General features: G+C 41.7%; 1 pseudogene; it reads right to left on the bottom strand.

Annotated features, from left to right (window-relative positions):
• Positions 1-1077: 1077 nt before the first annotated feature.
• The window catches only part of LOC143210814 (protein lin-54 homolog), a 35181-nt pseudogene continuing 11244 nt past the window's right edge, over positions 1078-25014 (bottom strand).

The raw sequence follows: 25014 nt of genomic DNA, 5'->3' as shown, positions 1-25014 counted from the left end.
CCCTTCTACTCGATAATTCCATAGGGCGGATATTAAAAATGCCCTTGTGGATTTTAACGAGTAGGTAGGTTCAATGTCGTCCACCGGTTTTTTTTAAACATTTTCACCTCGCTGGGGCCCCAACTGAGAACCAAGGTATGCATGCGTTTGTCACTTGATACGAGACTGTCGCGCGCCTGTCTGACGTACGCAACGTATACTATTGTTAGAAGTGTTGCAGCATTTTAGGCGGATTTTTAATTGTTAATAACTAAATAACGAAGCCGAAATCGCAATTTTTTTATTCTTCATTTTCGTCTTATATTATCTTCGAGAACCACCCCTTAAATTTTCTCCCACCTGTAGGTAAACACCCTGTATAATAGTACAAATATACTAGTACAATAATATACAATAAAATCGTAGGAAAATATAGGCGTTCTGATAACGGGCGTTCAAATAAGTAACAACTATTGATAGTGACATGCAAACAAATACTTAATGTATATCACTTTCACACTGCTGCTATTGTCAGTTTCATTACTGATCAAGATTCCATCTAATACCGATGGAATTTTTTCGCAGCTTTTTCCAGATAACTTTTTCTGGATAACGAATGTCCAGCTGCATCGATTGATGTATTAAAAAATACCTCACTCCATTTAAAAAAGTCAAGATGACCTTGATATCTCTAAAAAAATGACATAAAAACAAAATTTTTTTAGCATCGTGTCAGCCCCATTGTACCATTCAACTTTGTCTTTACCATATTTTACGTATTTTTCGAAACAACAAAGATATTTGAGGTGCAAACGTTAGGTGACTCACTCTGTAGATTTAGGTCCATGTAAAGATTGTAAATTTTTGTAATTTCCAATAATAAAGCATATTATAATAATAAAAAATTATAATATTTATTATTCCTTGTGTCATTGTCCCTATCACAATCCCTATGTCTTCACCAACTCCCCATGCGGCGTACTAAAAAATAAAAAAATATAAATTTTCTTTTCCCTTATACGACGAGAATTTTTTTTGCATAAAGACCCGTTAAGAGGGAAGAAGTAACATTCAATTTAGTTTCTATCTCTTGCAATCGATGCAGAAAATTTTTATGTTGCATAAAGTCTAGGAAGTCTAATACACACAAACAGTCTAGGAATACTACAATAAATAAAATCTATCATTTAATTTTCCCGCCTTGAATGTGTACAAAATAAGTAAAAAGGAAGAGTTAGTGCGGCTATGCTGCCCTCTTACAACGGCCCGATCGTTAAACCAGGCACGATCGGCCCGCATTGTGGCGACGACGACATGTGGCAAGATGTGGCCTGGACAGAATCAAGGATTTGTGCTGTCTGGGTACATTCAACCATGCCATTTTCAATTTGTTCCTTCTTTATGCAATTATGCAAACTGTTACTTAATAAGAAAGCATTGGATAAGCTTGCGAAGTAGTTTGTGGAAGCTTATACAAGTTGCAGTCGTTCCGAGACGACTTTTAAGTGCCAGCAGCCTTGGTAGAATTTCATAAACATCTCAGAAGCCGTAAAGATCCGCATTCTAATTACAAGTAAAATCGTAGATTAATTACAGCCGGTCGAATGCACTGTGCATCAGCATTGTTACCATTATCTTGGGTTTACAACAATTTCAATACATCCGCAAGTTCCCTGCCAAACGATTAAATCAAGAAGTACCAATAATATAACCAGTGCGTCCGAGTTTCTTGCTTTCGAATACATTCGAAGGAACCGTAAACTCTTGGAAATGTAACTGCTAGCTAGCTTCGGCTTTGTGAGTCGATTCGATGATTTCCTTCAGACACCGATTCTCTTCGATTATCAATCTTTGAGACGTATCATCATCGAACATGTCACGCTCCGCTTCGTCGGCTTAAGCCATTAGACACTGGCACGTTATCTCGACTACTTTGTCGGTCAGGAAGTTGAAGGGTTGTCTGCGAAGAAGAATGTATCAAATATATAAAATCAATAACTTGCTATTATAATTGAAGAAGCATACCTTGCGCCCGTGTTAGATATAGTTGGCGGTCTGAAGGCCATTTCGGACATCTGTAACCTCGCCTTGTTTAATGTCAGCTGCGTTGTCCTAACTTCAGCCGCTTCTGCAAGATCCTTCAGAGATTTCTTTTCTAAATCCGGCTCCTCCACGTTGCGATACCCTTACAATTGGCTTAACAAGGAATCTTGGCCTGAAATAGTCGTTTAGAAAATTCATAAAAATGTCCTGCGTCTATGAATAAACGGTACACACCTCGTAGCATCCGCAATAATTTTTTAAACATCCGCTATGCTTGCAATTACAGCCCTTATTGTGTCTACGGATGTCGTCGCCGGTCTCGCGACCTTCGGGCGACACGCGTTCGGGTTGCGTTCCAAGCAGGACTTGATGGCTCGCTGTCTGTCCTCCCCGTTCCCGAGATTGTTGGAGCAATTGGTATACAGTTGCACATGTGGCAGAACTCCCCGTTTGCGAAGCAGTCGCAGTATCTATTGTAAAACACATTCACATAATCCGTCAGGATTGATTCTTAATTGTCAATTCGCATAACAAAACAGCGGAGAGTCGACGTTTAATTTTTGGAAGACGAGTTAGAATAATAACAGGTGTACAGTTGACAAAATTGAACAACGACAGTTCAATTACATATGTATACTCACAGTTTAAGACACTGCGACTTGGTACAATTACACGGTTTTCTCGGCTTGATGCCGTTGGGCTCGACGCTGGTGTAGGATCTCTGGAAGCCCTTGTTTTCTATAACGGGTATATAAATATCCTGTCGAAGCTTCCAAGTTCTGCGTACTGCCCAGAAGACTGGGCATAGCTTGCTTGGACTTGATCTTCGCGTCGTCCGATGTCTGTATTAGGAATTAGGAATTACTTCTCGTACCGGTAGAATTTTCTTTCTGTCTGAAATATACCGAACCTGTTGCTGGATGCACTGAGCTGGTAGAACTACGATATTTCCCACGTTCGAGTTGATCGAGAGAACTGCCTGTCCGAATGCTAATTGGCTCAACGCAGATGCTGGAATAGCTACGGTTTTCTTCGACTGATTGCCGCCCACCATAGCGGTTGCAGGGATTAGCAACCTCTAACCGCTACTGGTTAACGTGGCCTTCGGTGCAACTGTCCGTAACGACTGGTTACTAGTGTTCAATGGAACCACCTGTATCAACGTATCGAAGCAAGTAAATGATACAGCCCTAGTAGCACAAAAATATTGTATAAATATTTTTTTCAAATATTGAAAAAATATTTTTTAAGCCACATTTTTTAATATGAGAAAAATATTGGATCTGAATATTGTATACATATACAAGAAATATGAATTGAATGTTTAAAAAATATAAGCTAAATATTCAGAGAATATAAACTACATATTTAAAAAATATAAGCTAAATATTCAGAGAATATAAACTACATATTTAAAAAATATAAGCTAAATATTCAGAGAATATAAACGAGATATTTAAAAAATGTAAAATAAATATTCAAGAGATATAAAGTAGATATTTAAAATATATAAAGTAAATATTTAAAAAATGTAAATCCAATATTTTAAAAATATAAATTGAATATGTAAATAACATTCAATAAAATCTTCAATTAAAAAAAAAGACAAAAACTAAAAACTATGGTGTATGTATATACTTTCTATGCACTGCTTGAGGGAATATGCCGCCTGGTCTTCGAAAAGACCTTAATTACAATTAAGAAATTTTTATGGAGTGGACGGGATTCGAACTCGGGACTTACAGTTTACTTGATGATGCGCTATCTCGCTGAGCCATGCGAACCTACATTCTCACATTATTACTTTTTAGACTTATAAAGGCTCAAATCGTATCAAATCATATTATTATTAGAAGAGATAAGCTTGTGTTATAAAACTTTTTTAGTTAAAAATCAAACTAGATTTTTTAATAAAGCATATTGTTTCGGAATCAAAATACCCGGGCGCGTATGCTGCTTGGTACGAGTCGGCCAATAACGACGCGCTGCCAAGTCACGCATGCGTCGCTCAACTGTTACGTAATCGTGACGGCGAGCGATCGATCATCAAATCGATACATCTGAGAAATAAAAACAAAGTCGACAGGGGCACCTGCCCATTCGAGAACCGTCTTCGAAATCAACTCGATCGCCGTCACGTTGTAACGCTGTTTTCGACCAACAGTCCGTCTCAAATACTACCTCGTGATCAGTTTCGAACGGAATCGCTCGCGCGTGCATTTTCACGCCGACTTTTGTACACATTAACGGATCACGACGCGAGCGTTAAAATAAAGTGGAGTTCTGCCCTTCAAACGAAGGATTCGACCACATTTCTGGCACCCATTCACTCCGGTCCTTTTTCAAGGATAGAACGGCTATCCTTAGGTTGATCAAGTCGAGCTAAACTTGAATCAGCCCGGCGACAATCGTGGGATGAACTGCTCGTCTGTCTCGTAGTCAATTGTCTCGATGAAACGTCGCGTCGCGATTGGGAATTTGAATTGGGAACGTCGACGGAGTTTCCCACATTTCAAAAACTCGACGATTTTCTTGAATCGCGAATTCGGTCTCTCGAAGCGTTGTCGCGGACCACCTCGCAGGCCAGCATCCCGTCCGCGCGTTCATCCACATCAAGATCAGGTCCTACGCAATCTGCTCAGTCTCACACAACGACACAGACAGATCGAAGTTGTCCACTGTGCAAAGCGGATCACCCCCTGCACCGATGCAAGACCTTTCGGGACAAAACCGTATCACAACGTTTCGAGTATGTAAAGCAAGGAAGTCGTTGCATTAACTGCCTGAGCACGAAACATAATATTCGATCTTGTCCAAGCTCTTATACGTGTCACACTTGTAAAAAGCGACACCACACCTTGCTTCACTTTGACAACGCGGTGAAATCGGAAACAGAGCGCGAGGCATGTCTCGCGAGTACCACGTCGGATGCAAACGCTATTCGGATACCATCGCACTCCGTGTTACAAACGACCGCACTTTCGGCTCATATTCTTCTCGCAACCGCTCGAATCGACGTACATTCCAGTTCGAATCGTACGCAACGCGTTCGCGCTCTCCTCGATCAAGGATCCGTCATATCGATAATTACCGAAAATCTCGCTCAGCGGCTACGAACTCCGCGATCTCGCGTCTCCATCTCAATCACCGGCGTCGGTAATGGTGAGACACGGTGTACAGCGGCGACAAAATTGACAATCGCATCCACCCGCAGAACAGATTTCGCAAATTCCACTAACGCATTGATCGTTAAATCTTTGTCGAATTACCTGCCACATCGCGTCACCGGTAATTTCAATTTAGAGCACATTCAGGGTCTCGATCTTGCGGACGACACACCTTTTAGTCAAGACCCGATCGAAATGATTATTGGAGCTGACGTGTACGGATCGCTATTACTCGACGGTGTAAGAAAGGGCGATTCCAATGAACCGGTAGCGCAGAACACCACTCTTGGTTGGATCCTATCCGGTCCCCTTCCTAATTCACCCTCGCAACCACTTCGCAATGTCCACATACTCCACACCATAACCTCCGATGCATTAGACATCGCGGTGCGTGAATCTTGGGAGAATGAAGAGCTCCCCGCGCAAACACACCTTACTCCCGCGGAAAAGGAGTGCGAAAATCATTTGGTTGCCACGAAAATCGACGCGTGTTTAAATTCGCGCCCCTTCGCTCCCGCGTCCGATCATGTCCATGACTATTCGGCCATTCCGCCGGGTCACCGTTTAATAGGATCTGCGCTCAATGCGGTTCCCGCTCCGACGTTGTTGGATGTCCGAGAACATCAAATGTCATGATGGCAACTCTTGCGCCAGTTGTCGGAAAGTTTTTGGCAAGCATGGTCAACAGACTATTTACACAGTCTCCAACAACAACCGAAAATGGCGCGTTTCCACAAATCTCGCAAAACCCGGGCGGATAGTCATCATAAAAAATTCGCTCGCGCCACCCAGTTAATGGGAAGTAGGTCGCATACTGCGCTGCCATCCCGGCCACGATGGTGTCTCGCTTGTCGTTACCGTCAGAACGGCTCACGGAGAGTATAAGCGACCGATCACTCAATTATGCTTTCTCCCGGTCGACATAAATACTGCGCAAGCAGAACTGAATTCCTTGGCGGGCGGCAACCAAGAGAATTCAGACGGGTTCTCGTAGGCCTCATGGGGGGCGGTCACTTGCCATGATTGTATATTGTAGTATATAGGCAACATGCATTGTATATAGTACACTAAGATACTGTTCGTGTATATAGTAGGTTAAGACCTCGCGATAGGTTAAGATTAAAGGCGTTGAACTCGGCATCCACAACCTCGCGCCGCACGCTGAAGTTCGTCAATAATTGTACGGTCATCGGATCAACAGATCCGAGGCGGGCGGTATGTTTCGGAATCACAATACCCGGGCGCGTATGCTGCTTGGTACGAGTCGGCCAATAACGACGCGCTGCCAAGTCACGCATGCGTCGCTCAACTGTTACGTAATCGTGACGGCGAGCGATCGATCATCAAATCGATACATCTGAGAAATAAAAACAAAGTCGACAGCACCTGGCACAATGGGCACCTGCCCATTCGAGAACCGTCTTCAAAATCAACTCGATCGCCGTCACGTTGTAACGCTGTTTTCGACCAACAGTCCGTCTCAAATACTACCTCGTGATCAGTTTCGAACGGAATCGCTCGCGCGTGCATTTTCACGCCGACTTTTGTACACATTAACGGATCGCGACGCGAGCGTTAAAATAAAGTGGAGTTCTGCCCTTCAAACGAAGGATTCGACCACATTTCTGGCACCCATTCACTCCGGTCCTTTTTCAAGGATAGAACGGCTATCCTTAGGTTGATCAAGTCGAGCTAAACTTGAATCAGCCCGGCGACAATTCGCCAACGAAACACATATTATTAATAGTATATTAACGACAAAGATATACATATATATATTTGTTTTTTCTTAAGTACTTTCATCATAGGTAAGCATCGAGAAACACATATAATATATTTGATAAATAAACAAAAACATTTTATTGTGGAAAATATATTGTTATTATATATTATAGTATAATTATATAATAGTATAACAAAATAATACAGCATAATATAATAAATGGTAAAAACAATGAAATAATATAGTATAAAAGTATATTTGTTATAATATATATGTTGTTTTAAATAATTATTTTAAAAAGTTAAGTTTTTAGCCTAGATTTAGCTGTTGCTAAAAATAGAGATACGATTGTTTTTATTTCCACGTCTGTAATAGACGCCTGTCTTCTTCTTGTTGCTACTGTGAAATAAAAAGTAGAGTAAGTTGCATATTACATATTTTTTAAACAAAACTTAAAAGTTATAAGATAATATTTACCAGTTAGAGCATCATACAGTTTTAAATTAATAAAAGGTAATTTTTTTTTCTTCCCTGCCCTGAATAAGAGGTTGCCGCTTCGTTTGACATTAATTTGTTCATCATGTTATATATGATTTTGTTATTCGTATCGCCTCCGACTAAATACAGTAATTGCACCTGAAAGAAGATTTACGATTATTTATTTGATAAAAATTAGAAAATGGTATTGTCCTAATAATGAATTGTAAAAATACAGCACTATGATTTTATTTTTTTTTTATTTATGTGAATACAAACCAGTAAATTAAATTTTTCAGAACTTTCTGCTATTATTGTATTAAAATTGGTAACTTCAGCGACAGATTTCAGTGGCAATTGGTCCAACCATTCCTCGCCACAACCCAAGATATTTTCAGACGTGTTGTTTCCATTAACTGCTATGTTATTTAATAGCCTTTCAATTCCTTCCAATTTATTAAAAATTTGTTTTATTTCATATTTTAATTCTATATATTGGCGATTTAATAATGCCAACTGTGCTTTAGTCAACGACGTTGCATCATCCATGTCTTTATCTGTACAATTACATAAAATATAATGTTCGTATTGTTACGTTTATTAGTTAACATATATGTATAGTATTATATTTACCATTATATATTTCATTGAATGATACTTTCATGTTTACAATCAGATTTAACATAAGCATCATCTTTCTACTTACTTGGTGCTACTGTTTGCGTTTGCTGAATTTCATCGCTTTTAGAATCGGAATCGGAATCGGAATTGTGCAGAATCACTGTTTGGGAACCCGGAACTAATTTAGGTTTAGGAGTGGACTGTATGGAAGACGAAAGGATCGGGTACAAACACAGAAGGGAGTCCGGATTGGGAAAGGATGTGGGAAGCGTGAGCGGGAAGAAGTAGACGAAGGAAAATGATATAGAGAGACGTCGCACGTTGTTAACAAACCGTGATTTATTACGTTGCAATCGCGTATACTATAACTGGTGCACAATCGAGTTAAGACAGACAGGTATCCCGAATGGCAGTCTATAGAGTTCCAAGAACTGGGCGCGATATAAAACGTGTTAATCGGATGGCTGTTAGAACGAGTCTAAATAGCGGGTAATGCGAGCGATTAACGGTCGTTCTCGGGAGTCACGTGATCGCGCATCACGAAGGCGGTACCGGGAATCGCCAAAACACGGGCGTTGTGTACATCGGATTCGCAGGACGCGAATCCGAGGTACGGGTAACGCGGGGGGTCGGCTGAGGGCCGTATCGCTCGACATCGATATCTTAAACTACCTCATTTTCTATGTGCTTAATCCTAAACAATCACAGTTCGCTTTTTTATTGCAGTTCTTTTTGAAGACATAGTCAAAACTTTAGACATAACAGAAAGACGTAATCAATACTAATACTAATTAATACTAATAATAACAATTAATAATTAATCAGATAAATGAAGAAATTCACATGCTACAAAGTATGATCGGTATTTATATATAAATGCTTTATGTGTAATTTCATTTATAGCACATGAAAAAATTACATCTGTGAAATTATCAAATTTAAATATTCCTATTAATTTCGATTTGATAGGGTATTTGTGAAAAGTTTTCAAGTTTGTAGATAATCTACCAACTATTTCATTTTTTGATATATCTAAGATCTGTAGGACATAATCATTCCTTACAAAAACGTAAGAGTCTCGAAGTCCGTAAGTTTTTATGTTAAAATAAGGGAGTTGAATTTTCTTTTTATCATGTTCTACACATATTTTTCGACTGGTTTCTTTAATTGTAGGTGCTCCATTTTCCGATAACCTTTTAATTATTTGTGCTAGTGGTTTATTCCACCTGCGTAACATGCTTATTAGCTTCCCTAAGTAGTTTTCAAAAGGAAAACAACTTAGTTCGTCCAAAGAATATTTTAAATTTTCGACATCGTGTCTGTAATGTGCACTAAATTGTGTACATTATATACTGTCACGCCGTTCACCGGTTCTCGACAGAATCGGTGGCCGGACTCGGGAAATTATGGCCTGACGGCCGGGCCACGCTCGGTCGCGCGAAACGTGGTCCTCCCGGGACAAACAATCACTCGCGTATTCGAAATTGTTCTCCCTCGAGCGCTCGAAAAGGAACCTACGGGCGCCAGGCACGCACTCGTGCCGCACGAAAACAATCGGGGTTCAAACCCGAGGGATCACTTTTCCGAACACACGAGGATTGCGCGACCTGGGATAGCGGTAGAAGGGTCCAAGGTTACACGTGGGATGAAGGACGGGGCATTCCCCGCGACGGGAACGTTTCTCACAGGGAAAGAATGAACCGAGACATTTACGGCAGACAAAGATCGTTTATTATCTCGGGAATTAACGTTGACAGGCCACCGGCGAGAGCCGGTGGCAAACAAGATGGCCGCCGGCGCGATCTCGATCGATTTCGACGGGTGTTCGGTCGTTCGCGCGTAATATTCCCGGTTCGCGTCGGACTCGGCGGTCACAGGATTCCGCGTGAATGATACAAGCCTGGAAAGGCACGATTTCCGCCGAGCCCCGATAGAATACGCGTCGCAGTGCGAAGAGACTAGGCGAGGACGGCAAACACGTAGCGAGATCGAAGCGGGCGCGTCGCGTCGTCCCACCGTGGAACTTCCGAGGATCGTGAATCTAAAGGGCCGCAATCGAAATTCGTACGTCCCGCAAAACCACTCGGGATCGCTACGACACACTGCTTCGGCGCCGGCGCGAGAACACTCGTCTCGGACCCCGGACGCGCCGAAGCACTTAGCCCGCGCAAATAGGTTACAGAACCTTCCGAAAGACGTCCCGAGCCAACACGAGCAATCACAGAACTTTATTCGCAACAATATGACCGGTACTTACCAAACGGCACGGCTCAAGCCCGACAATGGCGGTCGTAGCACAGTACTTCTTTACAACAACGCGGTTTCAAAACACGTGCGCGTGTCACTGTGTCCTACGTCCTAGTGACACACTTCGCGTCGGCTCGGAACGCGGAAACGGGGCGTCCCCCACTACTTCCTCATCTATCCTCGCTGCTACGACGGCCGGACCTATCGCGTGGCTCCTCGCTACAGGGCCGAATTCAGGGAATTCGGACCCGGGCCTCCGACAATTGTTCATTTTCTCGGGGCCGCGTCCGATAACGCTGCGAGGGCGAGGGGATGGACCCGAGCTATTCCAGGTGAGCTCTCGTGGCTGTTCCCGGGTGAGAGTCGGCAAGGTTGGGCAGATGAGCGTCCCTACGAAGTCATTTCCTCGTCGGCATCTCCGGGTTGGTAAATCCGAGCTCGGTCCAATCCCCGTTGTCTTCCTCGTTCGCGCCGTTGCGTGATAGGTCGGCCGGGCGTCTTCCCGTAATTGGCTTTCGCCAATTAGCAGCTGCGGATAGGTGTCGGCTCCCCTTGCAAGGGAGCAGGTCCTGAAACTCCGTGTCGCGCCCAGCGGCGCGACATTCAAATGCGATAAATTTTCCGCCGCTGGAGGCCGGTTGTCTCCAGGGAGATCGATCGCTACGCTCGCTTCGATTCGTATCGGCTCGCGAGTGACCCGGTCTCGGTTAAAAGGGTTCGGACAGACGTCGGCAAAGCTGCCACGTCACAATACACTAAATTCTCTGCCATACAAAACAGTAGAATCACTGACAAATTGGATTAGCATTTCTCGAGCTTTGTTTAGCCACTCTACATCTAAACGTAATTTATTGTGCAACAGAATTCTTATAGCTGCATGTAGTAATAAAAAGTGGTTATAGAAGGCATTTGGAAGAATTCCCTTTAAAAGAATGGGTCCTAAATACAAGAGAAATAAACGAAACTCCGTAGCTTTATATCTAGGCAATTCTGATATAGATCGTGATTTACGGTTAAATTCACTCGGTAAATATTTTGCTGCAGAAATCATTCTTTTTGATAATTTATTCCTTTGCTGTAATCTGAGCTCTACTTTACACCAATTAAGAAGTAATTTCTTCATAACACCTAAACAGCATAAATGCATATAATCTAAAGAAAAATGTTCTATTATATTTAATGTGCTTATATTTAATAAGGGTGTTCTTTCATTGTTTTTATGGTGATCGATGTCGCGAAAATTTTTAAAATCTTCATGTGTCCGAGCACTGGCGTTATGGTTTTCATAAATAATTCTTTTTTTATAGTATGCACCCGTTTCTGTGCATCTTTCGCAACTATTATAACCTGTATGTAATTTAATATTTTTTAAAAATGCTCTCGCAGGTGCATCACATGTAAAGCATATAATAGATACTTTAAAATTAATATTATTATAAAATAATCCATGTTCTAAAATATCATTTAATTCATTCGTGAAATCATTTAAATAGTCAGCTAAGGAATTTGGTTTTGCATCATCATAATATAAAGCTATTGGAAAAGGAGACACGATATAATTGTTTAATACCAGTTTGCATAAAATGGGTCAAAACTGGTTGTTCGAATTCGTTGTAACTGGAACACCATCGATATTAAAAATTAAACGAATTGTTAAAGTTTCTTTGATTTCAAGAAATATACCAATTTCAGCTTGCAACAAGTTTAATAGATTCGCTTTTATACCAAAATATGTATATTGCGCTAAATTCCCCTTTTTGCTTAAAACGGACACAATATTTGATGATCGTTTAGTTTTCAAGAGAGTGCGGAAATCGCATGGAATTTTGTATTCTGGAAAAATGTCCTTTAAACCCTTTAATAAATTACTTACAAGGAGAGCGCAAGGCCTTCGGGTCACCGATTTAGTTGAGATTTCGTATACTTAAAGATTATGATCTCCCTTTCACGAATATATACCATTATAGGGGCCAACACTCAATAATTGTTGAGATATTTATAAACAAAGTTTTTTCATAACCAGTACTAAAAATATGCTTTTGTAGAGAAAGTATACAACGAGTAATATCCTGGTGTAGTGGCAAAGCACTAGAATTACTCCTCGCCTGACACATAGAACGTTAAGTAATACATACTTATTATTATGTCTAGTCTAAGTTTAAGTTCCTTTCTCATCAACAACCAAAGAATGTATAACTAAGAGTCTCGCACGCGAGCGAGCATTTAGATAATAATAGCGATACTGACTGGTACTTTTTATGTTTGTTGTTACCTTTAATTATTAAGAATGTACAACTACTTGAACAATAAACATGTTAAAAAAAAAAAAAAAAAGCACTAGAATTACTACCCGGTGGGCTAGAGTTCGATTCCCGCCCGGGAAAAAATATTTTTTTATTTATTTATATTATCTATTCGCTGTGTAACATTGACTTGTTCATAAGTTATTAAATATTTATTACAAATCAAAGAACAAAAGTTTTAATAAATTATAAACAAATTAACCGAAATGAATAAAATAGTAAATTACCCTCTCGTGTCTGGAAAGAGAAGAAATAAAGTAAATATAGGAAGAGAAAATATGGTATACGATAAATTTAATAATATTGTACTTACAATTACATATTTTTAATTATAATACTGGTGCATGTCGTAAGAGAATGCGAAACATAATACGCAGAAACAGCTTGCACGTCGAATAAGTGCAGTATTATTGCATTGGCACCTGCTTCTTTGTACATTTATGGGAAAACAGATTTGATTGACGTTTTTAAAAATTTATCTTTCTGCTGTAAATCCGGCTACATACCATGCATGTTCCAGCACAGATTGAAAAATTAGTGCACATAATTGTTTGTATATTATTGTTAGAGAAAGATTTAATGAACAATTATTTTGTTCACATAAGTTTGGGCAATGATTTTTTAAATGTTTGATACATAGGTTTCTTGCGTGATCTTTCTATTAATCCTCTACAGAATCTTCATGCGCGCCTTCTTTGAATTGTCGAACTTCTCAAATCATAGCCAAGGGAACTGTTTGTTATTGTAAGAGTTGATAAGGTAACTCGCCTGCATCAGAATGAGTTCTTCAGCCAGTCAAGAACCGTCCACAGGCAGAGTAAAGAGTAAAAATGAATGTGCAAGCTCCTAGTTCATCGGTTAATATTTGTGTCGCGGGCAATAGTGCAATTAATAGTAATTCCAATGAAAAGCAACAATTAAGGGATGCTTTATCATATGTGGAAGACTATCTTCGTAATGCCAATTTAATCACAAATGAAGTGTCCACGACAATTTCCGATGCAGCCATAGCAATCGGTACAAAAATTATTGAAAATATAATTGACATTCTTACCGAATACGACGTACGGCAAGAGGAATGTCTCATTGATATCGATGAGCCCGACAGTGATTGTGAGAATGTATACGACGAAACCACGCATGTCGATTCTTCGGAAGAAGAGTGGCGTGACCACAGATTGAAAGAAAAACCGCACCATTTGTTTAATATTCCTTTAAAAAATAAAATCAAAGTAGTTACACTGGCACGTCAGAATCCTTCGTGGAGCTTAAAGACATTACGGAGGAACGGCAGCAAATTTTTAAAAAGAAAAGATGATATATTGCGTTGGGAGAAACAAATTATCACTGGAGGAACGATTTTTGATAAATACAATGCTATTAACCAATGGACTTACGATCGGTTTAAAGAAGCCCGCCAAAATTTACAGCAAGTCACTACCCGTCAATTGCAACAATGGGCTTTAGCAGGTGCCAGGCAATATCAATCTGACGAATTTAAATTTAAAGCTTCCCCTCGGTGGATTACATTATTTTAAATATAAACATAGAATTCGACAAAGGAAAATAACTAATTACGTGTCAGTTAGAGATATCGGAAGTTTAAATGACATAATAGAAACTGCTGAAAATTTTCGTAAAATTATCAAACATCTTACACCGCAATTTAATACGAAATATATAATCAACACAGACCAAACTGGATGCCAATATCAATCAACATTTGACAGGACACTAACCATAAAAGGAGAGAAATCAGTTATTGTGAACAGAAAGAACATATCAAAAACAACTCATTCATACACTGCTCAATATAGCATGACAATGTCCGAAAAATTACTACCCCATGTATTTCTATGTATGCAGGAAACCTCAGGAAAATTCGGACCACATGTATTAAAAAAAGTAGACGAACTAACGACTAATTATAAAAATGTAATAATATCGTGCTCGAAATCTGGAAAATTAACGACAGGTATATATACAACGTATTTGAAATCAGTGCTGCAACCTTTTGTGATGGAAGAGAAATTTCTTTTATTAGTTGACCCATGGGGAGGCCAAACAAATGTACAATTATACGACGAATTATTTGTAACAGACACGGGAGACTGTACGTGTACCATCAAAATTATTCCACCCAAATGTACAGCTTTGGTTCAACCATGCGATGTTTATTTTTACCGACAGATAAAAAATTTTCTAAAGAAGATACAGAATTGCACATACTTGATAGATCAAGGAAGAGAAATTGCAACCAGGGAAAATGCAATTAAATTGCATTCTCTAATACACAAACAATTATGTGCACCAGTTTTTCAACCTATGCTAGAATATGCATGGTATGCAGCCGGTTTAACAACAGAAAGACAAATTTTTCAAAACACGAATCAAATCTGTTTTCCGATAGAAGTAGAAAGAACAAAGTGTCAATGCAATAATACTGCACTTATTCGGTGTGCAAACTGTTTCAGCATATTATATTTCGTATGCTTTTACGACATGTACCACTGCTGTAATTAAAAATATATAATTATAAGTACATTATTATTAAATTTATCGTATACCATATTTTCTCTTCCTATATTTACTTTATTTCTTCTCTTTCCAGACACGAGAGGGTAATTTACTATTTTATTCATTTCGGTTAATTTGTTTATAATTTATTAAAACTTTTGTTCTTTGATTTGTAATAAATGTTTACTAACTTATGAACAAGTCAATGTTACACAGCGAATAGATAATATAAATAAATAAAAAAATATTTTTTCCCGGGCGGGAATCGAACCCTAGCCCACCGGGTAGTAAGTCTAGTGCGTTGCCACTACACCAGGATATTACTCGTTGTATACTTTCTCTACAAAAGCATATTTTTAGTACTGGTTATGAAAAAATTTTGTTTATAAATATCTCAACAATTATTGAGTGTTGGCCCCTATAATGGTATATATTCGTGAAAGGGAGATCATAATCTCTAAGTATACGAAATCTCAACTAAATCGGTGACCCGAAGGCCTTGCGCTCTCCTTGTTAGTTGAGTATGATTAATTTTATTTCCTACAGACCATTTTTTTAAAAAAGTAATTAACTTCTGTTACACCAATCGCGTAGGAGCAAATGGTATAATGATAAGGATGCCGGGATCGAGTGCTAGGAATCTGAAGGAAGCGAAGTCTAGATCGTGAGGAATTCCCCAAATGAACGATTCACTGCTTTTGAGTCTTTGAACCGGGTCTCTCCGATTCGAGTCCACGTTTAATGGATATTAAACTATAGCTGTTACAAATCGTTTTTTGGTATGCGCACGGTCGCGTAACTCGGTTGAAACTATTGCGTGTACTCGCTAAGGAGGTTACAGTTGATCTGTATTCGGCGTTAACGGTTCTCGCCGATCGAACAGGTGAAATTTCCCCACCATATCCTCGCACACGGGAGCTCGCATTGTTTTCAAGTTAAGGCACCGTCGCGTCGGGACTTCCCTGGGGTTCGGCTGTCCTCTAATCGTCAGCCTTATGTGTATACATGATTATTCGCTTCAAACAACTTCAAATTTTTAATAGCACTGCATTTTTTTTATCATCTGTACTGTAATTTATGTCATTCCTATCATTTGACATTTGAAGACCAAATAGTTGATTCAGATTGGATATAGCGAGATCATTAGTTGTTTGTGAACTAGTAGTTGGCATGATTATTCTATTTGATTCTTCATATACTGTGTCGAGACTCTGATACTGATTGAAAGCTATCTGTTGTTTTTTTATAAATTTATATTTTTTGTAACGTCGTTTCTCGGCCATTATGAAATTTGTGTAACTGCAAACTAAAATATGGTATATGAAGAACTATTCTTGAAAATTTTAATTGCAAGTCTTCAGAAAATAAAAAAATATATATACATGTATTTAAAAATTATTAAAAAAATATAAAAATATATATATAGATATTTATTTATTACACATAACACATAAATGTACTTACCTTTTCTGCAAACGATGAAATGCAGGTGTCGAGAACACGTATGGCCGTTTCGTTTGTTATTACCCAAACTATAATATATTAATTTGCGTAAACTATACACATACAAACAATTATCAATTCTTCAATCGCCCACAGTTTTTACAAACTTTATGAATACTTATATTTGAAGACTACGTTTTTCTGTCAAACACTTTGTGACGTGGCAAGATTTCCTACGCCACTCGAGCTTCCCTAACGGAAGACCGGGCCACCCTCTGGTCAAGCATCGCGATAAGGGCCGCTGCGAGCGCTCTCCCTGGGCACGAGTGAGACCCAAAAAGGCGTATTCTAATGTTTTGAATGTCGCGCCAAATTGCGCGACGGAAGTTTACAGGACCGTATCCGGGTCCCAGGCGGGATCCGGAAATTCTACTTTCAACGCAGAGGCAACGAACCTCGAGGATAAGCACCTCGAGGCCGGCGAAAGGCAGGACCCCGAAAGGAAATAACGAGTGATCGTCAAGGCCCAGGACTGTCAACCTGGAGGCGCCGACGAGGGAATCCGCTGCTGAGACGATCAACTACTTTGCCCTGTCGTCGCCTCGTCCGGGAAGAAGCAGCAGAGCAACCGGATTGGCTGACGCCGATCGTCTCCTCGGGAAGCGGCCAATCGGAAGACAGCGCTACCGGATATGCCGTGAGACGCCGGAAGTCGAACGCCGTCGCCTGGGATTCGTCAACGAGAAATTCCGCATTAGTGATAGGTCGAGACGTTGCGCGAAGGAAGTAGAATCGAAAAGTGGGGGACGCCCTGCTTCCGCGTACCCGAGCTACCGCGTGAACGATCACTGCGTCTTTGGAATCGTTAACGAACAGTTGTCTCTTTGAACGATTGCTACGAATTATTGTATTTTGCGCCTGCTGAGACCAAGGGAAATAGAGATTCGCTGCCGTTCATCTGTTGCCGAATTACCAGTGGTAAGCGCCGATCAGGCTTTCGATATTAATTATTCGTGAATTTCGTGTTGGCTCGGGTAACGCGGCGAGGTTAGGTATTCGTGTCGCGAGAGTCAACGGCAAACGAGGCGGACGATATTTGGGTGACACTATTGGTGTCAAATCACGAATCCTTCGTATTGTGAAGGATATCGTTGTCGCGGTACGAATCCGGTCGGATAGCGGGGGGCCGGGTGGCCGCCTTATGGCGGTTGTACGACGCCGATCTAAACGCGAAGTCGCGGATTCGGGATACTATCGCTGCCGCCGTTAATTCTAGTTAACCTGCGCTCGTTCCACTGTGTGAAGCCGTCGCGTGTTCGATTCGCGGTCGTAAATTCTGTTCGATCGACGCAAGTCCGAGAGAAACCGCGAATTCCATCTGAGTTCGGTCGGAAGACGGCCTTCGAGGCCTTCCGCGTCGCGAAGTTCTTATCGCTGCCGAATTCTTCGCGAATTTGTAAAGTACGAGAGACATAGCGCGTGCGATTTCCATCAGTCGCGATAATACGCGCCGGCTACTTTTGTAATCGCTGCCGAATCGTCAGCAGCTCAGTCATTTCGTCAAATAAACATCTTGTTAGCCGAAACGTTGTCGATTCCTTGTGTGAAAACCTTCCCGTCGCGGGGAACGTCTCGTGTTCTCCCGACGTAGAATTCTGCGCCTTCGCGATAGTTATTCAGGTTTCGTTTGCTACGTCACAGTCTCGCGAGTCCAACCCTGTTCCGCTTTCGTGTTTAGATTACGATTCTTTCGTGTGACACCTTCGGGTGTCTGGCGCCCGAAATTTCATCAAGTTTGATTATCGAATAAAGAAACTGTGGACGTATTTTGTCCCGAGAGGACCACGCATCGCGCGGCCGAGCGTGGTCCGGCCTCTCGCCTGTAAATTCTCGGTGTCGCTATTCATCGTTCGACCATCTGTACGAAAAGTTAAGAAAGCGACGTGACAAATTTGGCGCCCGAACAGAGACCTCTCACAGTAAATTTAACCTGTGTGAGGGCTTTTGTATTAGGGATACGTCGAAGACGCGAGGCTCGCACAAGGAAAGTTTATTTTCTCAATCGCTGCCGTTCGAGCAGATTTCGGACGCGATCGGTACCGTGACGGCGAACACGCGTTGAAAAACTTGTTTACGACAGCCACTAGCTATTACGAGCCAACGAGCATTGAATTGATTATTGTGTACTCTTGCCATTACTATTGTTTTGATTATTGTGTATTATTGCCATTTCGATTGTTCTAATTATGGTATGCCACTGAACAATCTTTCCGACAACAGAGATTGAATGTCGTTCCGATCACTGAATTCGAAGAAAGATTGTTGATTTTGAAAAGTTATTATTCTATTATACTTCATACGAGCCATTCAAGGGTATTTCCAAAGACATTGATTGAATTGTCGTGCCGATCAGTGATTCCGAGGAAGTATTCTTACTTTAATAAATTATTATTGAAAACGTTTTTATTGCTGCCTTTCAAACATTACTGAATTATTATTGGAAAATTTTTTTTTCTTTCTGTGGTTCTCAACATTTGATAAAATGGAATGGCTCTAGTAAACTTTTGAACCGAGAACCCCCTAATATAAAATTTTGAACAGTGGCTTATAATATTTTTTTTTGAATTGTTGCACTTGTGATATTTTTGATCTTGTTATTATTTATTGCCATCTGATATTTATGAATTGTTATTGATTTTATGTTTTTCTGTTGTTCTTCTCTCTGTTCTATTTATTCTGTCAGTTTTATTATCATTGTTGCTTCTATTTATTCACTAATTTATTGCAGTTTCTTGTTTTGCCGTCCTTTTGTTAATTTAATTTTCCTAGTTCTTTTTGTTTCGTAGTCTTATTGTTTCGAGTCCAAATTCAATGGTACAAATTAGTCTTATTATTTGTTATTAGTTATTTACTTTGTTGATTTTGAATTGTACATATTTTTTTCGGATCGAGTTTGAGATTTCTCCTTTTTATTCTCTTTTACTTCTTTTTCTGAGACTTTTCTTTTCTCTTTCTTCTCAATTTCGATACCACCTTTTTAAGTTGTGCAACAATTGCTCATCATTAATATTTTTTTGCTGCCGAATGCTAAATTTGTTTTTATTATTTATTTCTGATCATTTACATTGTGTTCGGTGACTGCGGTACCAGCCCTGCGTTTACGCGTGGAGGGTGGTCCCAGGAACCATATTATTTATCGTGTTGTTGTCAATGGTGATGGAAGGTACCCTTTGAGTCCTAGTGCTGTCGTACCCTGTTTCTTGTTGAAACTACCTCCCCACATTATTCGCTGCCTTGAATTATCGAAGCCGGTTGCGAAAATATTATTTGCTGCCTTGGCTTATTGTCGCTATTTGCGGAAAATTATTTGCTGCCCTGATTTATTGTTGTAATTTCGCGAAGAATAAGTCGCTGCCTTGACGAAGGAGTGATTTATCACACCGAGGGTTGCCTAGGGCGACCCGGGAAATAGGGTAGGCAAAATCGTTAAAAATTTGAAAGATTTCTTTGTTATTGTTTTGCGAGGGTCGAAAATTTACGACTGTACAAAAGCTGGGGACGGCTAAATTCCCAATAACGTTTTGCTGCGGGGAAAGCCAGGTCATTCGAGAGTCACCCGGTCGAGATAGGAGTTTCTTTGTTCGGTAGAGAGGCTTAGCGGGGCCGTACGGTCGAGTCACCCGGTCCGGGCCATAAAGGCTAAAATAAACGGTTCGTGTTTACAATCTTAGAAGCGAAAAGAATTGAGTCGCAGTTTGAAAGAAATATGGATACTACGTTGAAACCGAACAGCGAAGATCAGTGGGAATACCATTCCCTTTTTGAAGGGGATACCGACGAAAATCCCGTTAATTTGAACACGCCGGATTCGGAAGAAGAGGGGGCCACGAGTAGCCGATCACGTCCGCGTAACGTTCAGCGTACGGTGCCCATGGTAAAGAACGGGAAACTCGCGCCACCCCCGCCTAATACAACACGGAGTTCTTCGCTGCCGGGTACATCCAGGAGTTCTCCAGGTCCCCCGCGACCTCGTGGTTACCAGGAAATGTACTGTCGGGGCACCCCGATTTCAGAGATAATTAGAAAATGGCAAATAAAGTTTAAAGGAGCGCCCGGAGAGGACTCGGAAGCCTTTCTGGAGCGACTCTCAAGACGTCGCCGGTATGGCAACATACCGGACGAATATTTGCTTCGCTGCCTGTTAGAATGTTTTGAAGGCACCGCAGCCCACTGGTACGAGGTGAGGGAGACCGAATTCCGAACTTGGAACGATTTTACATCCGCGTTTCGAAAATTTTTTGGGGATCCGGAGTACCCTGATACGCTGTTGAGAAATATTAAAGACCGCGCACAGGGCGAAAACGAGCCATTAAGGGACTATATAAAATCAACATGCGCGGAATGTTCAAGCGATTAGATCCACCGTGGCGAGAGGAGAAAATGATTAGGAGGACGTATTGGGGCGCGAAACCTATTTTGCGACAAGCAATAGCTATTAGTACCATAGAGTCATTCGATCATTTGGAGGAAGCTTTAATTGAGGCCGAGAAAGAATCCGACGTAGCAAAATTAAAAAGAAATCCGAAACCCTCCGAGATGGCACATCCGACATTTGCTTACGATCCGAATCGGTATAGCTCCCAGAAATTGAAAGGGAGAGGGAAAACCGGAGACGTCGAATTCTTGAATGCAATTACGCCCACAAGTGACGGGAAGGGACAAGATACTCGCAATCTCGCACCCCAAAATACTCACGCTGGGATAGCAAAACGGGACTTTTCAGCTTCGCGCGCGAATTATTCAGCTGCCGGGCGAAATAGGAACGATGCCTACCGCGTAGAAACGAGGGGAAGGTGGTCACAACACCCACCATCGCGCCAAACGACAACTCCAGCTACCGGAGACGGGCCAAAATCACCGTCACGCGACAAACAACGCGTGGGGATGAAGCCCGAAATGGAATGTTGGAATTGTCGCAAAATAGGGCATAGATCACGAGATTGCCGGGAGGAACCCCGGGTGCACTGCTATCAATGCGGGTCACCGGAAGTAACGGTAAAAACCTGCCGAAGATGTAATCGATATTCGGGAAATGGATGGAGGGGTCGCTCAACAAGGCCGGAGAGACCAACCCCGAAATAATATCGGCCCGCGTGAAAAGAAACGGGGAAAAATCGAAATCGCCGTTGATAACAATTAAAGCTTCTATTGATTCGCTGCTGGTAGACGCCCTGATAGACTCGGGTTCGTCTATTACGTTCATTAGTCGGGAAGTAATAGAACAGCTTAATAGCGCTGCCGTTAAGGTGGAAAACACGGAAAAACCGTGTTATTTTCTCCTCGCCACGGGGGCAATTGATAAGGCTCAAGAAAAAGCTCAATTTCGCGTAAGAATAGGAACAAAGGAACAGGAAATCTCGGCCAGGGTGTTACATAATCTCGTGACTCCTCTCTTATTAGGAACGGATGCGATTGCATTGTTTGGAATAGTCGCGGAATTTCACAATGCCACTTGGTATTTTGCGTCCAATCCGGAGGAAAAATTTCCCTTCGACGACCCAAACCCAACCACCGTATGTTGCGGCTTACAGACTTTGATAGTTAGCGAAAAACAACAATTGGAAACCTTCCTCCAGACCGAGTTGCCAGAATTCGAGAAAATGAAAGGCTTGACCGATTTGATCAGCCACAAAATAGACGTGGGGGACCACCCGCCAATTAAACAGAGATATTATGCCGTATCTCCTAAAGTTCAGGAGGCAATTTATAAAGAGGTGGATACCCTGTTGGCAGACGGTATAATTGAACCATCTAATAGTGGCTGGTCAAGTCCAATAGTCATGGTCAAGAAACCAAACGGGAAATATGGATTCTGCTTGGATTTTAGAAAAGTCAACGAAGTCTCGAGGAAGGATGCTTATCCGCTGCCGTTAATGACCCAGATCTTAGACAAACTGCGAACGGCAAGGTACATCTCAACCCTAGATTTGAGTCAAGCATACTTTCAAATTCCACTCGAACAGAATAGTCGCGAAATCACAGCTTTCACAGTGCCCGGTAAAGGCCTCTTTCAATTTCGTCGCATGCCGTACGGTCTCACGGGGGCACCAGCAACCTTCCAACGGTTGCTTGATCGGTTGATAGGGCCAGAGATGGAGCTCCACGTATTCGCGTATTTAGACGACATAATAATAGTAACGAAAACTTTTGAAGAACATTTGGAATGGCTAAAACTCGTGTTAGATCGTATAAAGGCTGCCGGTCTCATAATAAACCCGGACAAATGTGAATTCTGTCGCACCGAGGTCCGCTACTTAGGGTTCGTAGTAAGCAAGGAAGGGTTGAAGGTAGATTCGGAAAAGATCCAACCTATTCTGACGTATCCAGTACCGAAAAACATTAAACAAGTGCGGCGATTCTTGGGTATGGCCTCCTGGTACAGGCGGTTCATTCCGGGATTCGCAACACTGGCAGAACCTTTAAACAACCTTTTGCGAAAGAATCGGGAATGGGTATGGAAGGACAGACAACAATCCGCCTTCGAAACCCTAAGGGGTATGATCGCTGCCGCCCCAACTCTTTCTTGCCCGGATTTTTCGCTGCCGTTCACCTTGCAAACGGATGCAAGTACAGTCGGATTAGGTGCAGTCTTGACTCAAGAAATCGAGGGAATCGAGAAAGTAATTGCCTTCGCAAGTAGATCACTTACGCTGCCGGAAAGGAAATACTCAGCTACAGAGCTGGAGTGCCTTGCAATAGTCTGGTCAGTAGAGAAATTTAGAGCTTATCTAGAGGGTTATAAATTTACGGTAATAACAGATCATAATAGCCTGCGGTGGTTGAGGAAATTACAGAACCCATCGGGTCGTTTAGCGAGATGGGCCTTGCAACTTTTAGAGTACGACTTTCAAGTCGTGTATAGGCAAGGTGCCCTAAATAGAATGCCGGATGCACTATCACGTGTTTTTGAGGATGTCGAAGGAGAATTAGAAGTCGCTGCCGTAATAAAACCAAAATGGTACGAAGGGAAGTTCGCGGAAATAGAGAGCAACCCTGACAAATTTGAAGACTGGTGCATTAGAAGCGGGGAATTATATTATCGGAGGACAGACCCACTCATTGCGGAGACGTTGGGTCAAGATACCAATGAGTGGAAATTGGTGATCCCGGAGAAGCGCAGGACCGAGATTTTGCAAGAGGCCCATGACGGTCCACAAGCAGGACATTTGGGAATAGAGAAAACGTATCATAGGGTAGCGACTAGGTATTACTGGCCCGGCATGTATCGGACCACCGTAGAATATGTAAGACGCTGCACAACCTGTCAGCTAACGAAAGTGGAGCAAACACTCCCTTCCGGGCTGATGGGTCGGCGCCATATTAACATGCCGTGGTCAGTGGTCGCTGCCGATATAATGGGTCCTTTTCCGCCAAGCAAATCCGGTCATGCGTACCTCCTGGTGATGCAAGATCTGTTTACAAAATGGATCGAGTGCGCCCCGCTCCGACGTGCAACAGGACCAAAAATTGCAGAGGCTCTAGAGAATTTGATATTTTCGCGATGGGGTACACCCGATGTACTCCTGACAGATAACGGCACTGAGTTTGCTAACAAATGCCTACATCAGCTCGCCGAAGAGTTTGGCATTCATATTACAACAACCCCTCCGTACCATCCGCAGGCAAATCCGGTGGAAAGAATAAATCGCATCCTGAAAACAATGATAGTTGCGTTCTTAGAGAGGGATCACAGAGAATGGGATATTAATTTATCGAAGTTCAGATTCGCGTATAACACGGCCTATCATTCGGTATTACAAACGTCCCCAGCCTTTTTAAACTTCGGGCGAGATCCGCGACCATTTAGATGCGTGCGTGCGGACAACGAACCGCCAGTAGAGATGTTAGTAGAACCGACCGATCATTGGAAGGGTAGGGTAGCTCAGCTACAAACCTTGCGAAGTTGGGTGATAGAAAATTTAGAAAGTGCCTATAATACACAGGCAAAATATTATAATTCGCGACATTTAGATAAAGAATTTGAGGTAGGAGATAAAGTGGTAAAACGACAGCGAGCACTATCGTCAGCAGCTCAACATTTTGCGGCAAAACTGGTTCCCAAATTCAGTGGACCAGTAATAATTACGAAAAAGATATCCCCAGTAGTATATTGCCTTGCTACTGAAGACGGCCGAGACTTGGGGAAAGTTCACATAAGTGACATAAAAGTGTACCTTCCATCACACGCCACAAGCACACAAGACTAATGTGCTCATGTTTTCCCCTACAGAATTAAAATCGTATATCGCTGCCGTAAGGAGGAGCGGCCAAGTCAATTTGCTGCCGGAGGAGAGCGGAAATGGAGCTGCAGAACATCCTAAACGAGGCTCTAAAGCAACTGGAGGAGACCCAAGATACCCAAGGGGTCACACAGTTCCTGAGGAACCACCTCGAGGGAACAACAACAAGATCTGTGGCTACCCAGACCAGACAG

The sequence above is a fragment of the Lasioglossum baleicum genome, chromosome 1 (genome assembly GCF_051020765.1).
Source record: "Lasioglossum baleicum chromosome 1, iyLasBale1, whole genome shotgun sequence".
NCBI lineage: Eukaryota > Metazoa > Arthropoda > Insecta > Hymenoptera > Halictidae > Lasioglossum > Lasioglossum baleicum.
This window is presented reverse-complemented; position numbering and strand designations above follow the sequence as displayed.